Source organism: Leptodactylus fuscus, chromosome 3 (assembly GCF_031893055.1).
Source record: "Leptodactylus fuscus isolate aLepFus1 chromosome 3, aLepFus1.hap2, whole genome shotgun sequence".
Taxonomy (NCBI): domain Eukaryota; kingdom Metazoa; phylum Chordata; class Amphibia; order Anura; family Leptodactylidae; genus Leptodactylus; species Leptodactylus fuscus.
Window position 1 is genome coordinate 104,925,802 of NC_134267.1, and position 6,009 is coordinate 104,931,810.

The 6,009-nt window shown below is 41.2% G+C and overlaps 1 pseudogene; it reads right to left on the bottom strand.

The window, feature by feature from the left end:
* Window positions 1-3,826: 3,826 nt before the first annotated feature.
* Window positions 3,827-3,916, bottom strand: LOC142198749 (U2 spliceosomal RNA; annotated as a pseudogene).
* Window positions 3,917-6,009: the final 2,093 nt, after the last annotated feature.

Consider the following 6,009-nt stretch of genomic DNA (forward strand, 5'->3'; position numbering starts at 1 on the left):
CAGGCAGGAGAAGACAAGGGTTTGATTTTGAGCTGTGAAACTGACTGCCTCTAATTGGAGCTCTGATTCACGCCCCCTGCCAGACACTGCCCTTTTGACATTATGGAGATTAATCAGAACTCAGGCTCCCAAAATAATTGTGCTTGTTTCTCAGGAATGACGTGGACTAGAGACAAAATTCCAACTAGAATCAATGGAGCAGCACCTATTTGGGCTCCGTGGACAGTCTAAAATACCTCGCAACAATTTCTGTGGAACAATCTCTATTCTCTACAACGTTGCTCTAAATATATAGGACATGCAGTTTTCTCTACAGAGATCATTTAGAAGCAATTAGGAGCTGTTTGGAGTGGTCCTTCAATAACTGCTTGGGCAAACGCCTGCCTCATTTGGATTAGAGAGTCCCAGAGGCTAAACATAAAACGTGTCAGGAACACATGGATTTGGGTAATGGCTTTCAGACACCATTATATCCCCTTCAGTTAATATTACCTGTCCATCTGGACCATCCGTTATGATATATGATTTAATATCTTTTGCTGTAATGAAATGAGATAAGATCCATATGCCACACTGTTTTATACCCATCCCATTTCATATGTGCTTTTTGCAGACTATGGAGCTTGATCCTCGTCCACATTCACCCACATAACCACCTTTGGACCTTGATGGACATAAAAAAATAAAAGCTGACAGATTTTGAAGCTATAATTATTATATATTATATTATAAATTATTAAAAAACATAGCTAATTTCTTTGTCTCAGAATGTGACTTCATATCTTTTGGTAATGTGGCAATGCTAGAACTCATTCCCATTAAAATGAATGAGACAGAATTACAGCATAATCGTGTGAGTGGACGTGATGTCACTTTCTGAGATGAAGAAACCAGTCAACTGTTATAATCCTGGAAACCCTGTTAAGGTTTATAGGATGCCCCATGTAAGTTATTATACTATATTCTAGAGCAGTGGTTCTTAACCAGGGTTCGATCGAACCCTAGGCCATATGCACGGTTGATTTTGTGTACCAGTAAAAAAACATATAGCTATGTCTTGAATTTGGAAAAAAATCATATTTGATTTATCACTAAAGAAGGGTTCGGTGAATGTGCATATGAAACTGGTGGGTTGGGTACCTCAAACAAGGTTAAGAACCACTGGAGTAGAGCTTTATGTTTCCCTCAGCTTCTGGCCTAGTCTACGATTGTTTAAAGAAAGATCTGAAATAAAAAAAGTGAAGCTATAGTTTGGATTATTATGTACTAATTATAAGCTCTTTAAGTAAGAGTCAGTGATGGATCGTAATAAGGGTGTAAGAGGTTGCAGTCTGGGAATCACAGATGGCCGGCTCATCTGCTGTGAACCAAATATAAACTGACAGTAAATATTTGCCTGTAAGAAACAAAATAAGATTTCTGCACATATTAATGCAGGCCAGATTCATCTGTTCATACAATCTTCAGTTATTCTATTGATATGTGAAGATTGATCCTTAAAGGATTTTTTCAGGGAAGGACGGGCACGGAGTGCAAAAGAACGCACCCGATGCCCATTAAAGTGAATGACAGGTGTCACGGACACATCTAGTGTCCGCTCCTAGTGTCCGTGACAGATTTGGAGCGGACACTAGGAGCGGACACTACATGTCGGACACCGACGGTAGTGTGAACGCCCCCTAAGAGCTAATTTGTGGTTTTAGCCCTCAGTAGTCTTAAGAAGCTGCATTTATTGATCAGAATAGATCCACTATACAAACAAACATGTGATGGGATTGGCTAAAGTCAGAAGCTTCTTGTCATTGGAGCCTTAACTCAACCATTCAGGATACATGAAACTAGATATTAAAGAGGACCTTTCACCACTTTTGGGCACATGCAGTGTTATATACTGCTGGAAAGCTGACAGTGCGCTGAATTCAGCGCACTGTCGGCTTTCCCGATCTGTGTCCGGTGTAAAGAGCTTATAGGCGATAGGCGCCGCGAGGCAGAAGGACGTCTCTGGCTAATGGTCAGAAACGCCCTTCTGACCATAGAGCACTACGGTACCAGCACCGTAAGCTCTTTACACCGGGCACAGATCGGGAAAGCCGACAGTGCGCTGAATTCAGCGCACTGTCAGCTTTCCAGCAGTATATAACACTGCATGTGCCCAAAAGTGGTGAAAGGTCCTCTTTAAGCAATTCCATCTTTTAATGTTGTCTTTTTTAGGATACAGATAGTGTAGTTGTCCCATTCTGTAGTAGAAATGATCTACTAATGGGATGTATGTTTTTGATACTTTGGTGTTAAAATGTTATGAGGACCATTGATCTATTTAATATGATTATAAAATAAGATGACAGTTTTTACAGTATGCAGATGATGATAAGAGTAATATTCCCTTTCTCTGGAAGGCTTGTGTGTGGTCTTGTGTGCGGTTAGATTGACAGTGTGCTTGAAGACACATTCTGTTACTTCTCTGAGCTCAACTGTACTGTGCTCCTTTTTTAGATACCCAGAACTTACCATATTATATACATTAGCCTTGCCTTGCAATGAGACACTATGCAGAAAGGTTAGCTATTCAAGAAATGCAGATACAATTTGTTTCCAAATACCCTACATTCTTCAGTGTGATTTGAAGTAGTGGTACATAATATTAAGTCATAATAGGGTAATATGACAAAGGTTTGTGACCATAAAGCACTATGGAATCTGATGGTGCCATATAAGTAAGCAAAATAATTAAATAAATATAATGTATAGTGATGTTTTACAGACTAAAACTTTTCTCAAGCTTGACATACATTAGAATTCATGTATGTACAGTAGCTGTATTATCAGTCCTTATAATCTCTGACTTGTACAGGGAAATGTATGTTATCGTATTATATTTCTAATTTCAAATAGAGATTTCTTCACTCTTCCCCCTCCCCCCTTTTTTTTAGGCCTCTGACTGTGCCGTCGTTCACACCAAGTGCACGAAAAAAGTGGGAGTACCACTAAAAAAAAATGTGCTCAGGATGCGTTTCTGCTATGAGAGCCCATCCTAAAAGGGAATAGGCTCCCGACTCGCTCAAGGCTGCTGGGCCAAGAGGCACCAAGCAGCCCAGAGTCACAATAGGACGGACTACCAAAGCAGAAGGTCCAGCTTGCTCTTTTCCCCTTGGGCTGCCACCACCTAGGGTACTAAGAGCCGATCCTACATCCAGTTTCTCCCTGGGCTGCCACCACCTGGGATACTCCTGGCCTCAGATCCCTTGCCCAACTCCACCAAAGCAGAGGCAGGTCTCCAAACAGAAGAGGAGAGCCCATTACAGACTTGCAACCCCTCCACTAGACGTTGAGAAGGTCCCAAAAGGGAACCGCATCCCTTCATCTACACAATAAAAACGTGACTGAGTGATAAAACAAAACGTGACAAAAAAGACTAGACAAGTAGTAGGGTGCCCACCAGGCCCGATCTACCCACCAGATCTATAAAAATTTCCCAGCACTGGGTAAACCAGGCATAGGGAGTGGATGTCACAAAGGTGTGTATAGTGCAATAGCAATGTGCCAAAGCTCAGTGTGATCCCATCCCCAGTGATCCAAGGCACCCCAGAGACCACTGGGCACCCCCAAGGTACTGCACTAGAAGCCTTCAAGATGCTTCCCTGACCCCCGGCTAAGATCCCCTGACACCTCCAGTAGTAACTGGTGGTCATGTTTACTGCATCCATAGCTTTCACTGGTCCCCTACCTAACCACTGGCAGAACCTGCTATTAACTACTTCTCCCAGAAACATGCCTCAAGTGGTTTTCATTTTCCCATCTCCACAGCATTCTGTCTACTCCTGCCATTGGGCCCAGTTCTAGCCCTCCAGCAGTTTCAATTACTAACTGCTTCTGATAAGAACAGATATTACACTTGATCTTAGCCAAAAGGCCAAGAATGCCCCCTCCCCTATCCCCATCAATACTTACCAAGCCTTCCTGTGTCTGGGGAACGGCTCCTCCCCCTCTTCCTGTCTTCTAGTATTGGGCGGAATAGGTTAGTAAGAGAGATAGGGAGAGTGGGAGGGGCTATTATTGGGTGGAATCAACAGACTTAGCGAAATGGTGAGGGTGGGAGGGGCTAGGCTTAGTGAGATGGAGGGTTTTGTAATGAAGTGAAATGGGCAGAGTGAGAGGGAGTTTGTGCAGCAGCTGGCACAGGAAGCTGCACAGCAGAAAGCTACAGCATTTAAACAAACACAGAGGATGCAGCAGCTGCCAGAGACACCCAAAAATCACTCCAAACACTGCTAAAGGTATATGAGTGTACTTATTAACCCATCACTAGCTCTAACAGACCTGTATTAAAAAAACAAAAAAATAAGTTTTCTGCCCGGAAAACTCCTGTAAGCTAACTGACGTGTTTTATGCAAAACATTGGTTTATCTGTCTTGCCCCTTTTGTCTGATACAGCTGGATGTGTGTCTTTAGTGTTTACAGCTGATTGTCTAGACTTCTAACCACCTTTGCTAGAAACAATGGCTAGGCTGGTGACATAAGTCCCTGTTTCTCTTGCTGCTTATGGAGCAAAGTATATTATAGCTGCTGAGCCCTGATATTATCTCTGTATGTAAATCCACATATAACAATGTATGGTTTACTTTTGGGAGCAATCTGACTTGAGCTGTCGTCCATCACACAACCTAAGCCCACCCCACATGTCACTAAAACTCCTTTAACTTCACTGAGACTGACATAGGCAATGGAGAAAACAAATGTTGCGCTATATCTCGAAGAGAAAAATTGCTATGTGTAAATTCACATTTAAAGGGGCTCTATCATTGGTAAAAGTCATTTTTAGCTAATCACATCCTTGCATAGTCTTTAGAAAGGCTATTCCACACCTACATTTAGTATGTAAATTGCCTCAGTGGTTTTGAATAAGTCAGTTTTTATTCATATGCTAATTAGACTGGTGCACGATGCATCGTGCACACCCTTTGCTATTGTTTCCTATGAGTGTATACAGCACAGGCTGCTGCTGCTGATGATGATGACTCAGCTTCCTGTTTGCCTCACACACATAGGAGATAATAGCAGAGAGGAGGCTGCTGGGAACTTCCTGTGCTGGTTGGAAGCTCATTAGCATATGAATAAAAACAGACTTATTCAGAGACCACTGAGGCAATTTACATACTAAAGGTAAGTGTGGAATAGCCTTTCTATAGTCTATGCAAGGATGTGATTAGATAAAAATGACTTTTCCCAATGATAGAGCCCCTTTAAAGTTGAACGATTAAAGTTTTTTTATTTAACTTCAGAGAGAATGAAGATAATTTTGCTGCCTCAACAAGTGAAGCCTAAATAATAGCTATTTAGGCTATTTTAAGTGTTATGTCATGGTGATGGGTTATCTTATCTTTCTGTTATAGAAATAACCAAAATAAATAAAGGACATTTATGAAAAATAATTTTAGCATAATTTTTCCTACAGGAGAATGTGTTGAAAAGGATTCCCATATCTATCAGTTTTATTGTATGGACTTGGTGAAGGCATCAGGAATAGTTATATACTCACTAGAAATCAATCTTTGTGTAGATGCAGTGTATTAACATGCAAAGAAAACACTGAGATCTCTTTGAAGGCTAGTAAATGTTGCAAAATAAATGAGATATTACACCTATAGAAGTATGCCTGGTGTGACAGCTTTGCAGATAGCACACATTTCAGTCTTCTACCAGACATATGGATTCTGTAAACTGTAATTGATTTAGTACTGAGTAGACTGGGGTGTGAATTATAAGGAATTTTCCCATTCTTCACTGTTAATCCCCCACAAAGGGGAATGGGCATTCTTGGTTGGATTCCCAGATTGCCATACCAAGAATAGTCACCAATTGGTTGCATAAGTGCAACAGTGCCAAGGGATGTCACTAGGGAAGTGGTCAGGATGCATCTGACTAAAGACCAAGAGCAAGGAGTATAGTAAGATTTAAGTCAATTGTTACACTCAGGAGTGTAACAATATATAAAAGGGTAAAAGTATAAGA